Genomic DNA, 27,378 nt, shown 5'->3' on the forward strand with positions numbered 1-27,378 from the left:
TAATTATACATGCTTTACTTTTATATGAATAAAAGTGCAGTAGGTTCGTTTACGCCATGATCACAACAAACACATGAGACAGCAATCACATGAGTAACACCTTGCACAGTGAGCTTATGATGACTATGACACCACTAAATAACAGGAAATATTTAGTTCACTACAATCTTATGGACATCGTTGCATATGTGGTCCGTGGTTGACTGAAACATGTTGATATTACTGTATGTTACCCTTCTGATACGTAACTGTAAATTACCCTTCTGATACAATTGATGAAAAAATAATAAATTTTAATGAAGCACTAAAGCTTAACCCTTAAATTTCTATAAAAATACACTGTAAAAAAACCTAACAGTCTTAAGTATTTAGTTACTCTTATTTAACTTGATGCCATTCTTAAAGAGAGGCGTGAAATATGTACAACATATATTTTCATAAGACAGATCTTTACTGTTCATAATGCTCAGTTTCCTGCTGCCTCTGTCCCGCTTAATGTCATAATCTTCTGTGACATCACAATTAATTCCTGCAGAGATGATTATAGTTACACTGAGAGGATTATGATTTCAGGAAAGTGATAAACAGCAGGGACAGAATAAGGTCCTTTTTTTTTTGTTGTTTCCCAAGGATTATTAGCTTGGTAAGAGGGAAAGCAAAAAAAAAAAAAAAAAAAAAAAACAGGCGGGGGGGGGAGGTGTGGGTGGAAGAAAAACATGCCTGCAGATATTATAAAACAAGATAAAACTGTAGATTTGTTTCTTTCGTGAAAGGCCATTGACTCTTTAAATAGTTTTCTGTTGATTGCACTAGCTTAATTACTTACTTAAACAGTGAATGTTTTGTCAGCTTAATCAAATATTTTATTAGTATTGCTTAGTATTAAGATTCCAAATGTACATTGTGATTTAGATTCACCAGCATCATTATTGTAGTTATTGACTACCTGTGAATTTTTAGCACTACAAATACCTTCAACTTTAAAACAGAGATAAACTATATTTGGCCATCATGAAATGCATTAATTTTCATTAGGTTTATCAAGAATTGGGTTCTAAAGCAAGTAATTTTTTGTTTGTATAAACCATATTCTTTTGAATAGGGTTTTGCTTTTGAATGAAACATCAATCAGTGTTCTTAATTCCATAGAAAGATATTCAAGGGTTATGTATTAAAGATACGCATCTATACTTCCTTGTAAACGTTCATTATATTACTTGACTCACAAATCTATCTTGGTATTATCTATTTACATATACAGAAAGTTAATATCATATATGGGCTGTGGCTTATTGTCCTATGAGAAATAGAAGAACCAGCAATAGAAGAGACCCAGATCAAGTTTGACTGAAAGGCAAACACCATTCCCAACTGGCTTTACCATCTGGTAAGTGTTTGTCAATAAAAATATTTGGGTAGCAGCAATTTTTCCAAATTCTTATTTATCTAGACTTCCAGAAAAAGCCAGACAAAATACATAAGGGGGCATTTACCCCCTCCCTCAACTAATAATTTAAAATCAAAATCACATTTAAGGCTCAATGGAGTTGTTTTTTATGTGTTCATTTTGTTTTGTTTTATTTTTTGAATTTCTCCCAGAAAGCATCGTGTTATTTAATAGTTAAACAAATCATGCCCAGGCCTGAAAGATTCAAAATACTACAAAGTTTATCTGCTTGTTTCTGAGTGAGTCTAAGGTATCTTTCTTAGCAAACTAGCATGCCATCACTAATAAATGCTTAGTTTTCACAGCTGACATTGCTCATGAGATGGAAAATAAAAACATAATGAAAATGTTTATAAGCAACTTAAGGAACCTGCAACATGGCATTTTGCGAAGCCATCTTTTAGAAGTAAAAAGAACTTTCTTCATAATTACGCAAATACAATTTTCATTCTGAAAGCTTTCTTGCTTTAACATTTTTCTAAAGTATAATTAATTGATTTAAATCTTGCCTTAATGAAAGAATCCAAGCAGATAAGATTAATTTCTTAGTCTCTAATTACATAATATACCCAAGAGGCTATTCTGAAATGCTCAGCAATGCAGACCCCTATCGATTATAATTTATATAAATTATCTGTTTCTCTCCAAAACTACTGAGGAAGTACACTGATACACAAATCAGTGGGCTGTTGGAAACATACAGAACATACTTTCTCCAAGTGGGTTATTATGAAAGTTGATTTAATTATTTCTTTTAGAAGTTTAATATGCAAAAAGCTAACTTATAGAAATATTCAGACCATTGCCAGATGCCTATGAAAATTGTTTTCCATTAAATTGGACTGTTTAAATTTTCCAGGTCCATGAATCCATAGACAGTTTAATCATAGTCAAGAGGGAATTGTAACTCTGGAAAACTAAGCAGAACCCTGTAGCCAGAACTATAATGATAATTATAATGAAATAAGACCACACGATCAGGAGTTAGCCTACAGGAAGGTAATTCTAGACATTCAGAGTCTGACACAAAAGCTGCATCAAAGGCGGGCCTTGCAGAAAATTCCTGAATAATTTTTTGAAAAAACAGGAAGAAGAATCTACTGTCTTTAGCAGAGAAAGAGGTACATGCTGTCATCTTTGGTCTAGTCATGCCATTGAGATAGAATTATGGTTTCAAATTTTATTTTCAGTTACCCAATCAAAGGAACTATTATCAAATACTTCTCATTGTGCAATGTTTGGATATAAAGTCATGCAACTGATTTTGAAAACAATCTGCCAGATGAGTGACTTTTTCATCTGCATCTTCACAGAAGGCTCCAGGGAATGCCCTTTAATTCTCAAAATTCTCAAGCTCTTTAGGAAGCCTTGTTTTTTGTTTTTTGGGGTTTTTTTTTTCCAAAATATCTTCAGAATCAGTTCCTAAATAATGTAAAAATATTTTATTACTTCAGACGTACACATCTTAAAAGCATTATGACTGAATTTTGTGGGTTGATGACCTAGTTGAGGATTTATGATTAACATGAAATAGAGAAATGTTATAGCTTAGCAACAATCGCAAATTAGTGTGTTATAAATGTAACCCCCCCAAAATATGATTAAATTGTGAAGTGCTCTTGTGTCCCATGTAGAGAATATGTGTAATGATGCTGCTTAGAAACTATTATGATACTCACGTTTGTGCAAAAATTAAGAATCCATTTTCACAACACACTCTAAGCACAGAATGAATCTTCTCAACAAGAAAATATTTAAGAGATCTGACACTTTCCCTACATCTCCAAATACTAATCCTACAGATAGATTAGAGTTGCTAAAGCATTTTAGTTGCAAATGAAGATGAAGTCAAGTTAGAGTCAGTTTAATAATCATCTAAATAATGACAGAATTTTGCAGACATTGGAGGGAAACAAAGCTTTCTGTATTAGTTCATTTTTACACTGCTATAAAGAACTGTCCAATGCTGGGAAATTTATGAAGAAAAGAAGCTTGACTCGTAGTTCTGCAGACTTAACAAGAAGCATGGCTAAGAGGCCTCAGAAACTGTTTACAACCATGGCATTAGGTGAAGGGAAAGTAAGCACATCTTACTACGAAAAAGCAGGAGTCAGAGAAAAAGACCAAGGGGGGAACTGCCACACACTTTTAAAGCATCAGCTCTCATGAGAACTCACTCACTATCACAAAAACAGCATGGGGAACCACCCACATAATCAAATCACCTCCCACCAGGCCCCTTCCCCAACATGTGGGAATTATAATTGGATATGACATTTGGGTAGGGTCACAGAGCCAAATCATATCACTTTCTTTGAGGATTTAATGAACAATATCTATCAATACATTCATCTTATATACTGAGTAAGTGCAGAGGCAAAGACTGGGCACTGAAGCCCGAGAAATACATCTTGCCTCAGATATATTGTGGGATGTACAGAAGTTTCAGATTGCAACCACTGGTCAAAATTTTACCTGATGCTCAGTAAAAAGGACTTGAAGTCTGATAATAGAAACTTTTTTGCCCTTCCACATTCTTATATATGAACAGAATAATCACAATTCTCATTAAAGAATGTGGATTCAGTAATTCTCAATAAATGATTTCGTCCTCATTATGAACATCTTCATTCATTATTACAAAGATATCACAACTGAGAGTAGACCACTTTGTTATCACACTCAAGTTTATGGGAACTGAGGTATAACATCCTAGTAACTTCTTTCTTACAAACTTCTGACAGAAGGAGACCTGTTTCAGCTAACAGCTGGACTGTAATATTTGTAAGCTTAAAGTCAAAGGAAACTCAACAATGGATTAACTAGGGCAGATGACAATATGTTAACTCTATGCTTATATTTTTGTTTGTTCTTTTCTTAAAGAGATTAAAATATATACTTTACATCATTTTCCATCATAAATATACTTAAGCCCCATAATAATTTGCTAGAAATTAGAAGGAAATTATCTCTAATAGTGATTTTATACCAAGAATTGAGTAACAGCTTGAGATAACCAAAAATACTTGCCATCCTTTCTAAATCTCATTAGACCATGGACAGGAGGGGGTTAATTTACAAAGGACACTTCTAAAAATATTTCTACTATGCAAAACTAGTAAGCAGCTGGATTTCATACCATGTTACACCATTCTTTGTGGGATTTTTCTATTCCTTCATAAAGACTTAGTAGCTTTATATTCTATACCTACTAAGGACTTTGCTTCAGAAAGAATATACTTTTGAAAGAATAACAGTAACAATAGGTAATATTTATTGAACATTTCCTAATGCTAGTTTAATTGTACTGAAGATACTTCATTTAATATTCATAATCATAAGGTAAGATTACCTCTTTTATGATTCCCATTTATTCAGAGAAGGAAATCTTTTTAAGAGATTATGCAACTTGTCCAAGGTCAACAGAATTAAAGCCAGACCCTTCACAATCTGCACCATGGTGCCACTGCTTTAAACATTGCGACCAATATCAACTTGTATTTCAACTAGCTCTCTTTCAGTTTCTTTTTTAAGGTAAAATCTTGCTTAAGATAATATCTCTCCAAAGGAAAGACCTTGTATAAGACCAGACTCACCTCTCAAAAGGGACGACAATATTGTGCTTCTTTGCAGACTAAGTCTAACTTAACAGCACGTGGTTCTAGTGCTCAACGAATAAGTTTTTAAAAAATAGTTGCATGAATCAACGAATGAATATTTAAAAATAATGAAATCACCTTTCAGCCAAGCCAAAATTGACTGTTATTTTCACCTTTTTTAAAGTAGTTTTTTTTAAGGTTTTAAATCTCTAGCATAAACAGACAGCTCATATTTTTATTTTGAAAATACTAGAATGGTCTCAAGCTAAATGTTACAATGTGACTTTAGAATGATTGTTTTTTGACTTGATTAATAGTCTTTCCACAGAGACAACTCACAGGCTATAAAGTGCTTAACATTTCCCTGGCTTCAGAAGGCACTAGGGAAGGAGGTAAGTATGGACCAATTAGCAGGTGGGCACTTCAAGTGTACTTCTAGTTATTTATATGAATTGTGAAGGTCTTTAATATCCTCTTTGAACTTTTGACTCAGAAAACAAGATTTGTCTACTTGTATCTAGTTTAAACCAATTTATTTAGAACAAAAACAAGATACATTTCTGGATGAATCTCCTATTTGGGTTTTACATTCTTAGCAAAAACATAGAATCCATGAACCTCTGTTTATGAAACTATAAACTGTAAGAAGCTGTACTGCACACTAAGCAAACGTAGACATTTGTTCCCCAAAATGGAAGGGATGGTTTGATCCTTCATAGTTGAAAAATATTTCTTACCTCTTAGGACCATTATGTTTCATGACTTAAAAAAATTACATGTAATAATTCTACATATGTATGGGGCACAATGTTATGTTCTGATACATGTATGTATTATGTAATGATTAAATCAGGGTATTTAACATGTTCATGATCTTATATATTTTTCAATTTTTCCACATATAAATGAGATCATGCACTATTTGTTTCTCCATGCCTTAACATGGTGTCATTTCACTTAACATGATGTCATCCAGATTCATCTGGGCTGCCACAAATGACAGAATAACATTCTTTTTTATGGCTGTGGTGTTTCCTTGTGTATATGTACTAGTTTTCTTTATCCAAGCTGTTGATGAACACTAAGTTGATTCCATATTTTGGCTATTGTTAATAGTGCTGCGGTAAGCATAGGAGTGCAGACCTCCCTTCAACATGCTGATTACATTTCCTTTGAATAAATATTCAGTATTGGGATTTCTAGATCTTATAGTAGTTTTATTTTTAATATTTTGAGGAATCTGTATACTGTTTCTCATAAAGGCTATACTAGTTTACATTCACACAAACAGCGTACAAGAGTTTCCCTTTTTAAATTTGCTTACCAGCATTTGGTATTTATCTTTTTCATAAGAGTCATTAGAAATGGAATGAAGTGATATCTTATGGTGGTTTTAATTTGCATTTATCTGATGTTACAAATGTTGAGCATTTTTACATATACTTATTTACCATTTGTATAGCTTATTTGGAGAAATATCTATTTAGGTATCATGCCCATTGAATTTTTTTAAATTTTTCATTTTTGTGAGTACATAATAGGTGTATATAGTGATTGGGTACCTAAGACATTTTGATACAGGCATGCAATGTGTAATAATCATATCAGAGTAAATGGGGTATCCATCACCTCAAGTATTTACTCCTGTGTTACAAATAATTCAATTACACTCAGTTATTTTAAAATGTACAATTATGAACATGTTAAATATCCTGATTTAATCATTACACAATACATACATGTATCAGAACATAACATTGTGCCCCATACATATGTAGACTTATTACATGTATTTTTAAAATTATTATTGGCTATAGTCACCCTGTTGTGTTATCAAATGCTGGGTCTTATTGATTCTTTCTATTTTCTGTACCCATTAATCATCCCTACTTCCCCTCCAACCTTACCCTCACTACCCTTTCCAGCCTCTGGTAACTATCCTTCTACTCTATATTTATTGCCCATTTTTTAATTAGGTTATTTGTTTTTTTGCTATTCAGTTGTTTGAGTTCTTCATTTATTCTGGATATTAATCTCTTTTTACACGTATAGTTTGCAACTAAGTTCTCTCATTCTTCTAGTGCCTTTATAGTTTTGGGTTTTACATTTATGTCTTTCATTTTAATTGATTTTTTGTATGCAGTGAGAAATAGGAGTCTAGTTTCATTATTCTGAATGTGGATATCCAGTCTTCCCAACAACATTTATAGAAGAAACTATCCTTTCCCTAATAGTTGTTCTTGGTGCCTTTGTCTAAAATCAGTTTGCTGTAAAATTGTGAATTTATTTCTTTACTCTCTTTTCTGTTCCAGTAATTTATGTGTCTGTTTTTATGTCTTCATTATGCTGTTTTGGTTCATACTTTGTAATATGAAGTCAGACAGTGTAATGTCTCCAGCTTTGTTCTTTTTTCTCAGAATCTCTTTGGCTACAACAAGAATTTGTAGCTTCATACAAATTTTAGGATTGTTTTCCTAATTCTCTGAAGAATGTCATTGGTATTTTGATAGAAATATCTTTAATCATTGCCATTGTAAAGATTTTTCATCTTCATGGTTAAATTTATTCCTAGGGATTTTTTTGTAGCTACTGCAAATGGGATTGCTTTCTTGGTTACTTTTCAGAGTTTGCTATTGACATGTAGAAATACTAGTTACTTTTGTATGTTGATTATGTTTACTGCAGCTTTCCTGAATGTGTATATCTATTCTGACAGTTTTTTTTGTTGTTGCTGGAGCCTTCAATTTTTTCTATACATAAGATCATTTCATTTTCAAAAAGAGACAATTTGACTTTCTCTTTTCTAATTTACATGCTCTATTTCTTACTCTTGCCTAATTTTTCTGGATAGAAATTTCAATACTATGTTGAATAAAAGTGATGAAAATGGGCAACTTTGCTTGTTCCAGATCTAAGAGGGATCACTTTCAACTTCTGTATTATGTTGATGATGAAGAACATTCCTTCTATACTTTATTTGTTGAGAGCTTTTAACATAATGGAATGTTGAATTTTATCAAATGTTTTGTTCTGTACTATTGAAATAATCATATACTTTGTTAAAATTTTATAAACGTTTAGTTTAACTTTTGGAATACATGTTCAGGTTTCTTAAGTAGGTAAACATATGTCATGGGGGTTTGTTGTACAGATTGTTTCATCACCCAGGTATTAAGCCTGGTATCTATTAGTTGTTTTTCCTGATCCTCTTCCTCCTCCCACCCTCCACCTTTTTGGTAGGCCCCAGTGTGTGTTGTTCCCCTTTATGTGTCCATGCGTTCTCACCATTTACATCCCACTTAATAGTGACAATATGCAGTATTTGGTTTTCTGTTTCTGTGTTAGTTTGCTAGGGATAGTGGCCTCCTGCTCCTCCAAAGGATCTCTTTGTTTTTTACGGCTGCATAGTATTCTATGGTGTATATGTACCACATTTTCTTTAACCAGTCTATGATTAATTGGCACTTAGATTGATTGCATGTCTTTGCTATAATGAATATTGCTGCAATGAACATACACATGCATGTATATTTATAACATAATTATTTATAAATTATTTATATTCTTTTGGGAATATACCCAGTAATGGGATTGCTGGGTCAAATGGTATTTCTGCCTCTAGGTCTTTGAGGAATTGACACACTGTCTTCCACAATTTACACTCTCACCAACGGTGTAAAATTGTTCCTTTTTATCCACAACCACAGCAGCATCTGTTGTTTTTGACTTTTTAATAATTGTCATTCTGACTGGGGTGAGATGGCATCTCATTGTGGTTTTGATTTGCATTTCTCTAACGATCAGTAATGTTGAGTTTTTTCTTTTGATTGTTGGCTGCATGTATGTCTTCTTTTGAGAGGTGTCCATTCATGTCCTTGGCCTACTTTTTAATGGGGTTGTTTTTTTCCTGTAAATTTATTTAAGTACTTTATAGATACTGGATATTAGACCTCTGTCAGATGCATAGTTTGCAAAATTTTCTTTGAATCCTATAGATTGTCTGTTCACTCTCTTGGTAGTTTCTTCTGCTCTGCAGAAGCTCTTTAGTTTAATTAGATCCCATTTGTCAATTTTTGCTTTTGTTACAATTGTTTTTGGTGTCTTCATCATAAAATCTTTGCCCATGTCTGTGTCCTGCAGGGTATTACCTAGGTTTTTGTCTTGGGTTTTTATAGTTTGTGGTTTTACATTTAAGTTTTTAATCTTCAGTTAATTTTTGTATATGGTGTAAGAAAGGGGTTCAGTTTCAATCTTCTGCATATGGCTAGCCAGGTATCCCAGCACCATTTATTAAATAGGAATCCTTTCTCCATTGCCTGTTTTTGTCAGGTTTGTCAAAAATCAGATAGTTGTAGGTGTATTGGCTTATTTCTGTGTTCTCTATTCTGTCCTATCAATCTATGGGTCTGTTCTTGTATGAGTACCATATTGTTTTGGTTACTGTAGCCCTGTAGTATAGTTTGAAGTTGGGTAGAAAGATGTCTCCAGCTTTGTTATTTTTGCTCAGGACTGCCTTGGCTATTCAGGCTCTTTTTTTGTTTCATACAAATTTTAAAATAGTTCTTTCTAATTCTGTGAAGAATGTCAATGTTAGTTTAATAGGAATAGCATTGAATCTATAAATTGCTTTGGGCAGTATGGCCATTTTAACCATATTTATTTTTTCTATCCATGAGCATGGAATAGCTTATTCATCAAGATCAAGTAGGCTTCATGCTCAGAATGCAAAGTTGGTTCAACATAAGCAAATCAATAAATGTGATTCATCACATAAACAGAGCTAAAGACAAAAAATACATGATTATCCCAATAGAAGCAAAAAAGGCTTTTGATAAAATTCAACACTCCCTCATGTTAAAAACTCTCAATAGTCTAGGTGTTGAAGAAACATATCTTAAGATAATATAAGCCATATATGACAAACCCACAGGCAAGATCATACTGAATGAGCAAAAGCTGGAAGCATTCCCTCTGAAAACTGGCACAAGACAAGAAAGCCCTTTCTCATCACTCCTATTCAATGTAGTATTGGAAGTTCTGGCAAGGGCAATCAGGGAAAAGAGAGAAATAAATGGCATTTAAATAGGGAGAGAGGAAGTCAAACTATCCCTATTTACAGATCATATGATCTCATATCTAGAAAACCCCATTGTCTCAGCCCCAAAGCTTCTTAAGCTGATAAGCAACTTCAGCAAATCTCAGAATACAGCAGCAATGTGCAAAATTTGCTAGCATTTCTGTACACCAACAACACTTAAGCTGAGAGCCAAATTACAAAGGAACTCCCACTCAAAATTGCCACAGAAAGAGTATAATACCTAGGAATACAGCTAACAAGGAAGGTGAAAGATCTCTATAAGGATAACCGCACACCTCTGCTCAAAGAAATCAGAGATGGCATAATCATATACTTTTTGCTCTTGATTCTGTTAGTGCATCATGTTTATTGATATGCATATGTTGAACCATTGATATGGTTTAGCTGTGTCACCACCCAAATCTCATCTTGAACTGTAGCTCCCATAATTCTCATGTGTGATGGGAGGGACCCAATGGGAGGTAATTGAATCATGGGGGTGGGTCTTTGCCATGCTGTCCTCATGATAGTGAATAAGTCTCACAAGATCTGATGGTTTTATAAAGGGGAGTTCCCCTCCACACGGTCTCTTGCCTGATGCCATGTAAGACATTCCTTTGCTCTTCCTTCATCTTCTGCCATAATTGTGAGGCTTCCCCAGACATGTGGTTCTGTGAGTTCATTAAACCCCTTTCCTTTATAAATTACCCAGTCTTGGATATGTTTTTAATAGCAGCATGAGAACAGACTAATACAGCCATCCTTGTATCCATGGGATAGATCCCACTTGATCATAGTGAATTATCTTTTTAATTTGCTTTTGCATTCAGTTTGCTAGTATTTTGTTGAGGAATTTTGCCTCTATTTTCATCAGATACATTGGCCTATTTTTGTTGTTGCTGTTGTTCTGTCCTTGGTTGGTTTTGGTATCAGAGTAATGCTGGTCTCATATCATAAGTCTGAAGAATTATCTACTCCTCAATTTTTTGGAATAGTTTGAAAAGAGTTGTTATTAATTGTTTTTTAAATGTTTAGTAGAACTCATAAATCTATTAGGGCCTGTGCTTTTCTTTAATGGGAGATGTTTTCTATTACTGATTCAATCTTGTTACTCATTATAGTTCTATTCAGGTTTTTAATTTGTTAATGATTCTATTTTTGTAGGTAGAATATGTTCAGGAATTTATCTCTTTCTTCTAGGTTTTCTAATTTGTTGGCGAATAGTTATTCATAATAGTCTCCAGTGATCCTGCATTTCTGTAATATTATTTTTAATGTCTCCTTTTTCAACTCTGATTTATTTTATTTGAGTCGTTTCTCTTTTTTTAATCTGGCTAAAAGTTTGTCAATTTTTTTTTTATCTTTTCAACAAACCAACTCTTCATGTTGTTTACCTTTGTATTGTTTTTATTTTCTATTTTATTTATTTCCACTCTGATCTTTCTACTAATCTTGGATCTAGTTTGTTCTCACATTTTGCTTCTTTGAGGTATAGTTTTAGTTGGTTCATTGAGATCTTTGTGCTTTTTGGAAGTAGATGTTTATTGCTATACACTTCTTTCTTAGAACTGCTGTTGTTGTATCCCATAGGTTTTGGTATGTTGTGTTTAAAGTTTCATTTGTTTCAAGAAATTTTTTAAATTTTCTTTTAAATTTCTTCATTGACCTGTTGTTGCTGTTTTTTTTTTCCAGAATAAGCTGTTTAATTTACATGTATTTTTATAGCTTCCAAAGTTCCTTCTATTATTGATTTCTAGTTTTATTCCACTATGGTCAGAAAGTCAGAAAAAATACTTGAGATAATTTTTTTTTAATTTGTTGGGAGTTTCTGTGGCCTACACATTATCTATTCTTGATAAACTTCCATGTGGTGTTGTGAAAAATGGGTATTCTGTAGCTATTACATAGAACGTTCTGTAAATCTCTACTTGGCCTAACACGTGATCTATTCTTGATAAAGTTCCATGTCCTGTTGTGAAAAATGGGTATTCTGTAGCTATTACGTAGAATGTTCTGTAAATCTCTACTTGGCCTAATACGTGATCTATTCTTGATAAAGTTCCATGTCCTGTTGTGAAAAATGGGTATTCTGTAGCTATTACATAGAATGGTCTGTAAATCTCTACTAGATCCATTTGGCCTAAGATGCAGTTAAAATCCAATGTTTCTTTGGTAATTTTCTCTCTGAATGATCTGTCCATTGTTGAAAGCAGGGTGTTAAAGTCTCCTACTATTACTCTATTGCAGTCTTTCTATCCCGTTAGATCTAACAACATTTACATTATATATTCACTGTGCTGTGTTCAGATTTATTTATACTTCTTTTATTCTCTTGTTCATTTGACCCCTTTATTATTGCATAATGACCTCTATTATCTCTTTATAGTTTTTAATTAAAGCCTATTTTATTTGATATAAACATAGATACTCTCACTCTCTTTTGGTTTTAATTTGCATGGGTTAATAATTTTCATCCCCTCACTTTCAATCTGTGTGTCTTCACAGGTGAAGTGATTATAGGCAGCATATAGTTGATTATTGTTGTTTTTGTTTTATGAATTCAGACACTCTGTATCTTTTATTTGGATAATTTACTCCATTTACATTCAAGGTTGTTTTTGATAGGTAAGGATTTATTCTCTCCATTTTGTTGTTTTCTGCTTGGTTTGTTTTATATAGTCTTTGTTCTTCTCTTATATTTTGCCTTTTGTGGTTTGGTGATTCTTTTGTAGTGATAAGCTTTGATAACTTTGTCTTTCTCATTTGTGTATCTGTCATAATTTTTTTCTTCATTGTTACTATGGCCTTACATGAAAATATTTTAGATAAAATAAACTAAGCCAATAATAAATTAAGTTTTGTTACACATATTATATATGTACATATATGTATATATCCTACACTTTTAACTTCCCCTCCCAATTTATAAATTGTTTCTTTGTTTATATCTTTTTATATTGTTTTTTCTTAACAACTTATTATAAATAGTTATCACTGACCATTTGACTTTTAACCTTCATGCTACATACTTGAAAGTTTATATAATAACCATTATAGTAACAAAGTATTTTGAATTTGCTAATGAATTTTCCTCTACCAGTGAGACTATCTTTTCACGTGTTTTCATGATAGTAATGATTGCCCTTTTGCTTCCAGCTGAAGCACTCCCTAAGCATCTCTTGCAAGGCCGGTCTGCTGGTGATAATTTCCCTCAGCTTTTCCTTTTCTAGAAGAGACTTTCTTTCTCCATCTTTTCTCAAGGACAGTTTTGCTGGATATAATATTGCAGAATGGCAGTGTTTTTTTTTCTCCCTTCAGCACTTTGAATATATCATCCCATTCTTTACTAGCCTGAAAGATTTCTGCTGGGAGACCTGCGTATAGTCTAATGGGGATTCCCTATATGTGACCTGACACTTTTTTCTTGCTGCTTAGAGTTCTCTCTTTGGCTTTGACTTCTGATACTTTTATTATAATGTTTCTTGAGAAGACTTCTTTGGATTAAATCTGTTTGGTATTCTTTGAGCTTCGTGGATTTGAATTACCATACATCTTCCAAGACTTCAGAAGTTTTCAACTATTATTTTATTAAATTAATTTTTGTGCCCTCATCTATCTCTTCTCCCCTGGAATTTCAATGATGTGGAAATTTCTTTACTTAATGGCATTCCACAAGTCCTGTAGGTTTTCTTCAACTTTTTTTATTCTTTTTCTTTTTTTTTTCTCCTGAGTGGGTAATTTTTTTTCTTCTGAGTGTGTTCTTCTGACACAAAAGACCAGTCTTCAAGTTCAGAAATTTTTCTTCTGCTTGATCTAATTTGCTGTTGAAGCTCTTGATTGTATTTTTTAAAATGTTATTCATTTAATTCTTTAGGTACAAGATTTATGTTTGGCTCTTTTTATCTCTTTCTGTGTGATATTTTGTTCCTGATTTCATTGAATTGTCTGTGTTTTCTTACATCTTAGTGAGTTTTCTTTAAATTATTGTTTTCACTTTCTTTTCAGGGAGCTTGTTAAATTTTCTTTATTCAGAGTCAGTTACTGAGTAATTACTGTGTTTCTTTGGTGCTGTCTTGTTTCCTTGCTTTTTTATGTTTCTTGTATCCCTGCATTCATATCTGTGCATCTGGTAGAATGGTTTTCTTTCTAATTTTACGAAGTGGCTTTTGTAGAGAAAGACTTTTACCTATAGATGTGTCCTATGGTGTTGGTTAGGTAGTGTGCTTTGGCTTTCATTTAAAGTAGACACAGTAGTGTAGTCTCCATGAAGTTTCTTCAGTTGTAGTCAATGTCAGCAATGCCTGAGATTGCCTCAGTGGCCTAGGCTGCTGGAATTTGTGTAGCTGTTCCAGCATCTTGGGTGGGGCTCCTGAGGTGAGAGGATGGTGAGCTGTTTTATATGCCAAAGAAGTGCCAGTTTGGACTCAGCTTTCCCATGGGAAGGACCAACTGTCCAACTGTTCCTTGGGAGGCAAGGCACCACATGGACTCAGACACCAAGATGATGGCTGTTTCACTGGATTTAGGCTCCAAGTGCAGAAAGTCAGAGTGCTGCAGCCATTGGAATGGGATAGATGAAGTGCTTCCTAAGCAGTATTCTCCCAGGGGTAGGGCTCTGTAGCAGTACAGCTGGGGAATTGTGCACTATCATATATGAGTATGGTACAATGGTGACAGAGCCTCGGTGATTGGGAGAGGCAGTGGCTACTGGCCCCTGGAGCAGAACACACTTTAGCAGTGCCTCTGGTTACAACACGACACCATGCAGCAGCAGCAGCTTGGGTCACAGGGGGAGGAGCACAATGTGGCCCTTCTCAAGAGCAACACAACTATGTGAACTGTTGGTAGCTCCCCAGACTGGCCTCATGACCTGTAAAAAACTGTAGGATTCTCCAGCCGCAAAGATTGCAGATGCCTGTGGTGTCAATAGGGGATTCTGGTGGCTTTTGATTGCCTTTTCCCTATAAGGAGATGTCCCTCATAGTTTCAAGCTGATCCTGATTGGTGAGATGGGGTGGCAGGAGCAGAGTGTTTTGTTTTCTTCTCTCTTGGCCATCCTGAGTCTGTATGTTCCACAGGGTCTCTGCCACTCCTTCTCTGTACTTCAGCACGTTCCTTCAGACCCTGTAGTCAAAATGTAGTTGTTTGTTTGTTTGTTGTTTTTGTCCCTTTTTTGTGTGAGGATGAGCCATAGGTGCCTCTAGTTAGCCATCTTGCTGACATCACCTCCTCACTCAAGATTAATGACCTTTAATGTCTATGTAATACATTTCTTTCTCCTTAAAAAGACCAAAAAAATTAGCAATCTTTAAAGAATGTAATATTTGCACAGCACCTGAATCACCTTGAAATATTACGTAAATATAAAAATCACTCACAAAGTAGTCAATATATGTAAATGACACAATTAAAAAAGATGGCTTGGGGCCAGGCACAGTGGCTCACGCCTGTAATCCCAGCACTTTGGGAAGCTGAGGCGGGCAGATCATCTGAAGTCAGGAGTTCAAGATCAGCCTGGCCAACAATGGTGAAACCCCGTCTCTACAAAAATACAAAAAAATAGCCAGACATGATGGTGGGTGCCTATAATCCCAGGTACTTGGGAGACTGAGGCAAAAGAATTGCTTGAACCCCAGGAGGCAGAGGTTGCAGTGAGCTGAGATCCTGCCATTGCACTCCAGCCTGGGTGACAGAGCAAGACTCCATCTCAAAAACAAAAAACAAACAAACAAAACAACAGAAACAAACAAACAAATGGCTTGAATTAGATATAAGAAAGACTAAGTTAATTTATCCTAGTCTTTTTTTTTTTTTTTTTAAACCAGGGCCTGGCTCTGTTTCCCAGGTTGGAGTGCGATGGCATGATCTTGGCTCACTGCAACTTCTGCTTCCTGGGCTCAAATTATCCTCCTACCTAAGCCTCCACAGTAGCTGGGTCTACAGGCATGCACCACCAGGAACTGCTAATTTTTTTTCCCTTTGGTAGAAATGGGGTGTTGCCATGTTGCCCAGGGTGGTCACAAATTCCGGGGCTCAAGATATTCTACTGCCTCGGCCTCCCAATGTGCTAGGATTACAGGTATGAGCCACTACACCCAGCAATTTACTCTATTTGTTTAGAAATACCAAACATGAATAAACCTAGAGAGGAGTTTTCAGTTTTAGTTGTTTTCAAATAATAACAAAAAAAATACTTTTTTATGTTTTTGATAGATGATAATAAAAATCCACATGCAGAAGCAATATTGACTCTGCTGTGAGATGAATTTTCAAAGACGTTCTTTCTGATAAAATGATGCAGGTCTTGGAATGATGTAGCACATCACTCAGCAGGGGCTGGGACCGAGCAGTCACCAAATATCAGTCTTGATAATGACAGTCCAAGCCATTTACTTGAAATTTTTCCTGTTTATCCTTAAGGTCAACAATTGTCCTACACCTCTAGGAGTTCAGACTCATTTGCGAGTTACAGTGATGAGAAACATTTGTCACAGTTCAGAAATTGCTTCCTGAAGGCACACTGAAAGGCATAATAGGTTAGACCAAGCACTCAGAAGTTTGAATACTTATCTGCACTCCAGCACTTTATTCAAAAACAATCTAAATGGCTTTTGATATAATATTCTGACACTTTTCATTTAGATCTTGTTTGAAAGAGCAAGGGCAGAGGCAATCAAAAATAAAATAAAAATATGGGGTAGGAAGAGTAGATATTGAAGCTTTATGAGCATAAAAGATTCAAATTAAATTTGTGTTGAAGGTCTAAAGAGTACCTTGATGAAAACTCCAGGTAGTTATGACTATGGTAAAGCCTTTTATTATGTCTCCTGGAAAGTGTACACAGGATAAGGTAAGCTAAGGTTGTTGTCTACACAGGCTGTATTATTTCTCAAGTCTGTAACTAGCTGAGGTGCCAGAGTTAGGGTACTTTTATCTTTCTTTTTTTATTTTTTGTTGGTAAATAAGTTCCCATTTTTACAAGTTAGATTAGAACAGAATAGAACATGAACAAGAAAGATAAGCAAAAGCCCTCATCTTCATGACTGCAGTGCTCCTGATACGGCTGATGCTGACCCTCTGCTTATAGCACAATCTTGGCCCTGGTTTTAATAGTGATGAAGGCATACCCAGCATTGAGTTAAAGATAAAATTAGCCTCAATATCCACATTTTCCTCAAATACACCCTGTGGAAGTTTGGGAATCTTTAAAAGGGGTTTGGTAATGTATTTTCTGGACTCCAATAATACTTTATAAATGCTGATGTTGCTCCAATAAAAAGACCTAGAATTAGGAGGGAAAATCACCCTCTGAAAAGGAAAAATAATAGAAATCAGACCATAATCTATATATTGAAATATCATTGAGGCATCTAGCTTAAAAAGTAGTTTATTATATATCACTGAAAAGTGTGGGAGAAATAGTTTTTTAAGTATGTAATGTAGAAATTTAGAAAAGGAGATTCAAAGGACAATATATAACATGAATTTATTTTTAGTCCTTTTGAGTGACTCTGACCATGCACATAATTAATTTTCTATTATTTTCCTCTCCACAGTGGAATGGGTTTATTATAATAACTTATTTTAATATATTTTTAATAAGATTATCCCATTCTTGTCCAATTTCTAGGCTGTTGCCCAGGAGAAAATGGACTGACAAGTTGATTTAAGTTTTCTTTTATACTTGGACATAATAGTATCTGCCTCTTATGAATTTTGTCATTCTAAACTCTCCAGAATTCTGGATGAATTAAACAAATTAAATTTCTGAATCTGTAAATGTGAGAACATTGGTGGTTGTGATGGTTAATTTTATATGTCTACTTGACTGCATTAAGGGATGACCAGATATCTGGTAAAACATTATTCCTGGGTGTGTTTGTGAGGGTGTCTACAGAAGAGGTTGCCACTTGAATCAGTAGACTGAATAAAGGAGATGTGCAATTCCCAACGTGGTGAGCATCATACAATCTTTTGAGGACCCAAATAGAACAAAAGGAAGAAGAGAGCAAATTCACTTTCTCTCTTTGAACTTGGACATCCATCTTCTCCTGTCTTCCAATGTTGGTGTTCTTGGTTCTCAGGCCCTTGGACTCAGACCGAATTACACCACGAGCTTTCCTTGGTTTCTAGCTTGCAGGCAACAGGTTGTGGGACTTTTCTGCCTCTGATTTATATAATAAGTGTCCTCATGTATTTATTCTATTTGTCTATGTCTCTGGAGATCCCAGCCTTGCTTCTCACATCAGCTCATCTTCTTGCAAACTATTGCTTCCTGTGGTATGAAAGGAAGTTCCAGTTTCAGTCATATTGGATGGAAAATAGCTTTTTAATGTATGTTATCTGTAGTGTGTATGGTATGAAAGGCTCCTGTGATATGAGCCCCTCCATCTTTATCTCCCATAATTCCTAAATAAATTCTGCCCAGTCATACCAACAGGCTGAATTTCTCTGTTTGCTATAGAAATTACTTTTTCAGCCTGACCTAACCTCTACCTTTTGGTGTCCATCCACCTTTCTATTGTCAGCCTTCTCTGACCACCTCTGCCAGGTTGGGGTCTGCTTGTCTGTGCTCTCATAGTTCACTGTGCTTAACTTTATTGCCATATTGCACTGGTGTATGTTGGTTTCCTTATCTTTTTGCCTACTAAATTTGGATTCTAAATCCCTAGAAGGCAGGACTTATCTATGTCTTTTACGGAACATACTAGGAAAATAACAGACACTAGCTACTCTATAAATATTAATACAGGAATAAATAATTGAAAGCAGCTGGGTGTGGTGGTGCATGCCTGTAATCCCAGCATCTAGGGAGGCTGAGGCAGGAGAATCGCTTGAACCTGTGAGGTAGAGGTTGCAGTGAGCTGAGATCGTGCCATTGCACTCCAGCCTGGGCAGCAAGAGTGAAACTCCACCTCAGAAGAAAAAAAAATGTATACATAAATGATAATACATAAAAGTAAAAAAATTAATTTTCCTCCAAGGATAAAATCATGTTGATATTCACAGTTATTCCATCTAATTCTGATTTGAAGACATAGTGCTGTAATTCTAATGAAAGATGATAATTAATATAACCCTTTAATGAATGAATGCAGCACTTTTTGATTTTAAATGTTTTAATTACTGTATTTTACTATAGTTATATTACAAAATGTGTTGAGCTATGGGAGAAAAAAATGAAATAAATTCTGAGCAGATAACTAACATGTTATAATGCCATAGCCTTTCCATCTTCCTTGTGTTTTTTATCTTGTTTTCACGTCATTTGCTGTAAATATTTTTAGAGTTCACTATGTGTCAGGTACTATTGTATGACTTGTGTAACTAAATGAACAAACATATAAACAATGTAATTTCAAGCATAATAAATAACAGAAGGACCGATGGTGTATGACGAAGGTAAATGATATTTCTTATTTTGAATAGGTGATCAGGGAAAGTCTATTTAAAGAAGGGATAAATTGTTGTCCTGGAGAGCAACAGGGTCTAGAAACATTCCTTTGTCAGTCTGATCTGGACTTTTGGTTCCTGGTTCTAGATTCGCTCCCACCTTGATGATCTCCAAAAACCAGCGTTCATGGTTGATTTTTAAAGAATTCCTTAGGAGATGGAATTTCAAAATTATGCTCACTCTTTATTTCATAAGTCTTCCCAATGCTGTCAGATTTCAAGATTCTTTATTATGACATTGTTAAATGTATTTTTTTCTTTCCACTAGTCAATTGGTGACATGTTTGCTGTTTTTCAGTGATGCCAGACCCATGGGCACAGTGGGATACTTGTCTTCTACATTTGTACTTCTTGTCAAAAATTAAAACAAAAATGGTTGAAATTGATGAAGTGAAGTAAACCAGTATCTCTTTAACTTTAGGAAAAATGTTCATCAAATTTCATAATGACATTCAGGTTTATTACATCTCTTAAATAATATTAACCTGTCAGGTCTATTTCTTACTCACCTTTTCCATAACATAAGTAGGGTATCTATCTAATGAAAATACATAAATAACCAACTAGATGCCTCTTGAAATATTATATGGGATCATAAATTTGTTTTATTTTATTGCGCAATATTTTAAAATTTTATTTTGGGTTTAATATGATAGTCTTCTTCAACAAATGAATTACTTGCAAGGGACATTTTTAGTTGGACATAGAAGACCTCTGACAATCTAACCCTTGATACTGTAGTGATGTTGCCATGACAGAGCCTGGGGCTATAAGGCTGAAGCCACATGCAATGAAATGACCTCCATCAAGTGGCACAATTCCCATTGCTGTCAACTTGTTGACTTCACTGTCACACATATGACTTTCACCAAAAAACATTCAAAACAAACCACAGATACACAAAAATGCACAGAAGATGAAAGACACACTCAACACACATGCAGGCACACACGTACACAGCATTAATCCACAGGCTCGAAGAGCTTAAAACCAAAGCTTCTTCAGCTCGGAGAAAACTTGTAACAGTATTTAGACTTCTCATGTTTCTAAGTGGTAAAATCCTTGATAGTTTCCTCTAGAGCTCTTAGAATAGCCAGTTGCCTCATGCCCTCTTCAACTCTAGCACTTAGAGATTTTTTAAATTCCCTTTAGTTTGGCGAGTAATCACTATGATCATATCTGGAATTACTTGTGTTGATATCTCTAAATGTAATATATATGACTCTACTTTGAGCATACTGAAAATCTCCCTGGAGAGGGTCTTCTCCTTTTTCTTCTTTATATTGTCTAGAGTACTATACTTCAGAGAACTTCAGCTCAGCTTAATTAATACATTACTTCTCTATTTCCTTGTCAATAATTCAATTGCCTGAATACAAACATAAATATATATATATATAAAAATTTAAACATTAGTAATTAATTAATGAAATGCGATAGGACAATAGGTCAGAGAAGGCTTACTGATGTAACCTGTAAGTTGGGGCCAAGTGTTGAGTTGGGAAAATGATATTCTAGGAAGACTGATTTAACAAGAAATTAAATAACCCCAGTGTGTGTGGAGATTAAAGAACATAAAAAAGGCCTCAAGAGACATGCAGTAGTCACATTATGCATGTGTTTGTAAGAAGGGCTTTAGAATTTGAATTTTATTCCAAGTGTAACTGGAAACCAGTAAAGAATTTCATGGAGGATGGTAGGGTTTTATATCTAAAAATAATGTCACATGGTTTTTTGCCCCTTGACTCCAGGTCTCATTGTTCTCTACTTTCCCACCCAGCTTCCTGGTTAAGCAACTTCAAATACAGTTTTCATTTTCACTTCATTCATAGTTGTAATCACAATCACTGTTTTCCATGGAGAGCTTGCCAAATACATCTTATATACATTATGAAATAAATCTTTTATTGTCACCATAAATCCCTAGTCACAGAGGTATTACTAGTCTCACTTTAAGGGTAAGGAACCTACAGGCTAGACAGGTAAGATAGCTTATCCTATTCACCCTAGGTTTGCATGACTCCAAACTCAATAGGAGATATTTCCTACTATACTCAACAAACCACACTATCTCTCGTTCTATCTCAATCATATTTAAACTCCTACATGTACTCTGTACAATTTTTCATTATCTGGTTGCATTTGTATATCCATATTCACCTCCCTCTACTCTCATCAAAGACTATGATCTTTTTTTCTTAACCACCCACCCTCATCTGTTATCCCTCACCACACACAGCATGCTTATTCTACCGCCTTGGATATACTAGAAAGTCTGCTGGTCAGCAGAAAAGTTAAGTCTCCATTCAGGCTTTTCCAATAATTGGGCCTCACTGAGCCTCAAAATGTTATCTTTAAAATCAAGATGATAATCTCCAGCTCACCTACTCTTGAGGAATTGAGTAAACATTAGATAAAATAATGTACATATTTTCTTTTAACTCTAAAGGACAATACAAGTGTATATTTTACTTTACAACTTGTTTTAGGATCTCTTCTTAGTCAGCAATGGCTTCCTCATGTTCTCTGTCTGTCCAAAATGTCACCCACCTTTCAGACCAGGAGCAGGGAAATGTCATAAATACTAAGGCTTCTCTCATTAAATGTAACTGCTATGTTCCATTTGTGCAGTCTCATAGTCATACTGAATTAAAGAGAAATTATTGTATTTTTGGAGTTTTTCATGTGTATAAATTTTACTTGCCTATCACTGATGGAAAATCTGCACAATTATCATATATTCCATTATCTATATTCTCACCATTCCTCCCATGGTGCTGGTAGAAAGTCAAACCCAGCAATTCAGAGAACAGACCTGAGCGATATAAAGACCTGGGTTGCAATCTTGTCTCTGTTACTCCTCAGATGGATAATATTGGGTGAAAATCATGAATTCTCTTAGCCTTATTTGAATCCCTTTTAATGTGGGGTTATTAATTGCATCTTTCTCTCTGTGTTGTAAAATTTAAGTCAAGAAAAGCCTGGATACTACAGTGGCTGCCTTTCTATCAACTGTCACTATTAACATGTTTCTTCTTATAAATATTATAATGTCTATTTTTCTGTACCTAGCTATCATTATTTTCCTAAAAGCTCAGCTAATGTGTGTTTGCTGTGTAATTAAATATGTCATCTCTTCCTTAGGACTTCTGTATGCAATTGATCCACTTTAAGCAATTGCACTGATCAGATTTTCTGTAATTGCTATTTCCAATCAGCCTAAGGAAAATTGTAGCCAGGTTGCCTGAAGCCTTAGATAGAAGTGGCATTCTGTTTTGTCAGCTGATAATACCATTTCCTATAGACTAAAAGCTGTATAATTTATTTTTAATAAATTTTATAGGTGTTATCACTGCATTTTGGTATATCTAATAGTTTTAAAAGCCATTACTTATCTCAAGTCTTATTTGTCAAGGAACATAGAAATAGCCTAACTCAAGAAGTGAAGCTAAAGATCGCATGACTTGTTGATTTGCTAGAGATAACTGTTGGTTGAACAGAAAAACAAATGTTTCTTTGCTAACTTGTAAAAGGAAAGTATGGAACTGCCCCCATGTAAGTAAGTAAAGAATGCACCTACAGATGATTTGGGTTGCCACCCTTAGTCTCTGAAATTTATAAGCTAGAAATTAATTATTTTATATCACCACGTTAAATTCATCACGTGTTTTGCATTATAAAGCATTTGGATTCTCTTACCATAAATAAATAACATTGAAATTTTTAGGGATAAATTATTAAGTAGTTTGAACCAAGAAGTCTTCAGAAAGCACTTTACAAAAAGTCTGCATCCCTTTGGTACTAGATTAATACATTTGATGTAAGAGAGTTTAATCATGTCGGTTCTTGTTTATATTCATAAGATTAACCTGATTGCTGAATCTGAGAATGGAGGATTTTGTTTAAAGGGCATTGTGAACATAATTTGGCTTCTAACTATCTGTAATTGAAGAGTTCAGCTTATTAAGCAGATTTGTCTTTAGAGGTGGTGTGACAGAGCCCCACCGTTGCTTTGGAATGTCTCAGAACACTGAGGTCAATTTAGCCAAGAAGCTCTTTGAAAAACTTTTTAATTTGTAAATCTCCAAATGTATTCAAGACTGGAGACATAAGTGGAGAATAAGATCAATGTAACTTGCTCTGCTTCAATTCTCTTTTTCTCTTCCTTTCTTCTCCCTATTTCTTGCCCTCTTGTTGCTCTTTTCTTCCCCTTTCTTTCCTACAAGTAAATCTAGCACATGTGACAAAAACTTGGGGCAGAAACAAGGATTTTAGGGTTTAACAACTCTGTCGAGGCTTTCACAGGCAAGCATCCCCAGGATAACCTGACTGATTTCCCCTGACTCTGGTGCACTCTCTGTCTGTCCCACCCCACAGGCACGACTAAGGGTGAGTGCAAACGCCTTTTCTTGGAAATATATTCAGAGGTCAGGCTGCCTGCAGTCAAACCCCAGTTCTTACACTCCATAGCTATGTAACAGTGGAGAAGTTATTTAACTTCTCTCTACTTCCATTCTCACATCTGTGAAACAAAGATAATATCAGTATCTACTTGAGAGGTTCCTGTGCGTACTAAATAAAGCAACCTTTTTTTTTTTTTTTTTTTTTTTGAGACGGAGTCCGGCTCTGTCGCCCAGGCTGGAGTGCAGTGGCGCAATCTCGGCTCACTGTAAGCTCCGCCTCCTGGGTTCACGCCATTCTCCTGCCTCAGCCTCCGGAGTAGCTGGGACTACAGGCGCCCGCCACCACGCCCAGCTAAGTTTTTTGTATTTTTAGTAGAGACGGGGTTTCACTGTGTTGGCCAGGATGGTCTCGATCTCCTGACCTCGTGATCCGCCCGCCTCGGCCTCCCAAAGTGCTGGATTACAGGCGTGAGCCACTGCGCCCGGCCAATAAAGCAATCTTTGTAACCATTTAAACCAGTGTCCTAAAGATATGAGTGGTCAGTAAGTCTTTGCTATTATTATGATACTCTTAATTATACCATTAATATACAGGAGATACAAGTAATGAGGTGGGAATTTCAGAAGGAAAAAATAAGCTTCAAAAACAAATTAGATTAGGTGTAGCTTCTCGAAACTTCAGTTTCTTCATCTGGAAAATGGGAATAAATACAGTGTCTTCCACAGAATTATTTTGAAGATTCAGTGGAATAGTTCATTTGAAGCACTTAATACCCTGCTGCCTCACACATGGCAACTACTTGAGAAATTGAGCTATTATGATGGTGGTGCCGAATAAAAAGGCATAAAATCAGGGATAATGGTGGAATGACGGTGATAATGTGCAGGTTAGAGGGGAGAAAATCACTTGAAAAGAAAGCTAAACATGTTATTAATTTTAGAAAAATATTTAAGAATTGTGATACTTCTTTACTTAAAACCCTTTAAGCCCTTAAGCCCTTGGCATTGCTGTATCTCAGTGCTTCCTGGATTTGTCATTTAGGTACTGCTTTCACCAGTTTTGTCATATGGTATACTTTTTTTTTTTTAGATGGAATCTGGCTCTGTCGCCCAGGGTGGAGTGCAGTGGCAGGATCTCGGCTCACTGCAAGTTCTGCCTCCTGGATTCACTCCATTCTCCTGCCTCAGCCTCCCAAGTAGCTGCGACTACAGGTGCCCGCCACCATGCCCGGCTAATTTTTTATATTTTTAGTAGAGACGGGGTTTCACCGTGTTAGCCAGGATGGTCTCCATCTCCTGACCCCGTGATCCACCCGCCTCCGCCTCTGCCTCCCAAAGTGTTGGCATTACAGGCGTCAGCCACCGCGCTCAGCTGGTATTTATTTACTTTTCTTTCTTTCTTTCTCTTTCTTTCTTTCTTTTCTTCTCTTTCCTTTTCTTTCTTTCTTTTTCCTTCCTTCCTTTCTTTCTTTTTTTTTTTTTTTTTTTTTTTGACAGAGTCTCACTCTGTCACCCAGGCTGGAGTCCAATGTTGTGATCTCAGCTCACTGCAACCTCCACATCCCGGCAACATCCTGAGTAGCTGAGATTACAGGAGCACACCACCATGCCAAACTAATTTTTGTATTTTTAGTAGAGACGGGGTTTCACCATGTTAGTCGAACTCCTGACCTCATGATCCACCCGCCTCAGCCTCCCAAAGTGCTGGGATTACAGGCGTGAGCCACCATGCCTGGCCTATATGATATACTTTCTAAGTTAGTCTCCTCCTAAGGAATAGTGTTCAGAGGACCACATGTTTGTTCCGAAGTTGTATTTTTATCAAATACACACCAAAACGAATGGGTAACTGTCAAAATTAAAAATCAGATCCTCTGCGCTCCAGGGAAACCTTTGCGTGATAGTTGGTGGTTCAGTTTGGGGATATACTGAAACTAACAGATTAATTTTTGCTTGTAATGTTACAAGTCAGATCTAATGAAGTCCTGAGATTAATCTCTTCTGAGATTAAGAGGGTCCAGCCACCCTGAATTCAGTTGTTTTGGTTTGTTTGTCTATTACAGGTATTTGTCACTTCTCCCCAAACCCCAATCCTTCTATAGTCAGCCAGCCAATCCTGGAAAACTTGTCACTTAATACTTGTCACAAGTTAATTGAAAATCTTCACATTTTACAAAGAGCTTAGATACTTTTGTAAAGTAGTCTTTTCTTATCCATGGAAAATATGTTTCTAGACTCCCAGAGGATGACAGAAACCTCAGATAGTACCAAACCCTATATATACTGTGATTTTTCCTACACATCTGTACCTACAATCAAGTTTAATTTATAAATTAGGCACAGTAAGGGGTTAACAATAACTAATAGTAAAATAGAACATTTACAATCTGACACTCTAATAAAAGCTATATGAACGTGATCTCTCTCCCTCTCTCTCTCTGTCTCTGAAAATATCTTATTGTTCTGCTCTCTTCCGTCTTCTTGTGATCTGTAAAACTGATAACACAGATGGCTGCTAAGTGACTAACAGGAAGGCAGCATAGACAATATGGAGAGGCTGGACAAAGAGAGGATTCACATTCTAGAATATCCTGAGATTTCATCGCAATACTCAGAACAGCTCCCAATTTAATACCTAGGAATTACTTATTTCTGGAATTTTCCATTTTATTTTCAGACTCTGGTGGACCACAAGTGATGGAAGCCTTGGAAAGTGACACTGTGGCTGAGGGGATACTATTGTACATTTTTACTTGTTATCTCATTGTGCAGGAGTGTGTTTTATTATCATTTTTGTTATCATTATATAGTGTGTGCATGTGTATATGAGGTTAATTTATTATTTTTATTTTATTTTGCACAGGCTAATAAAGAGAAGCATGTGATACTTCTAAGCGTAGACCTTTGATCCCTTAAAAAACCAAAGTAAATAACTGAAGTTACTATTTCTAAAGACCACCTCCTTCTTCCAATTTCTTCCTTCTTTCCCCTTAATTTCTCTGGAAAATAGAGGTAATTTGAATCATTTAGCTCAAGTTGTCCAGGTAATTTTCTCACCTAACACTTCACTTTGCGATAGAGACTATTAATTGTTACAACTCTGGGTAGCTGGAGAGATAAGAGAGATGTACTGAGACAAGGACAGGCATAAAATAGCTCATTAAAGCCCACTCACCTGCCCACACCCAGAGTGGTGGGAGGCTCAGGAGCTTTTATTATGCATCAATGTGATTCTCACTGATGCTAACCCGGGCTGCCAGGAACCCACAGCACAGTCCTCTCTCAACTCCCTCTGAGCTTTGGATAGGATTTTTCATTTCACACATCATTCAACTCCTCGCTCCAGTGACTCTGAAGAGCCAAGAACCCACCTGCTTGTGTGTGCACATTAGCACTAAT

The 27,378-nt window shown here is 35.5% G+C and overlaps 1 long non-coding RNA gene across 1 annotated transcript; it reads left to right on the forward strand.

Annotated features, from left to right (window-relative positions):
- Window positions 1–577: 577 nt before the first annotated feature.
- Window positions 578–26,917, forward strand: LOC107968322 (uncharacterized). Its single transcript, XR_001709421.4, has 5 exons — window positions 578–643; window positions 1,262–1,387; window positions 5,364–5,438; window positions 25,070–25,191; window positions 26,843–26,917. It is a non-coding gene; the product is annotated as an uncharacterized LOC107968322 (long non-coding RNA).
- The last annotated feature ends 461 nt before the right edge of the window (window positions 26,918–27,378 follow it).

This window comes from Pan troglodytes, chromosome 15, assembly GCF_028858775.2.
Source record: "Pan troglodytes isolate AG18354 chromosome 15, NHGRI_mPanTro3-v2.0_pri, whole genome shotgun sequence".
Classification (NCBI taxonomy): Eukaryota; Metazoa; Chordata; class Mammalia; order Primates; family Hominidae; genus Pan; species Pan troglodytes.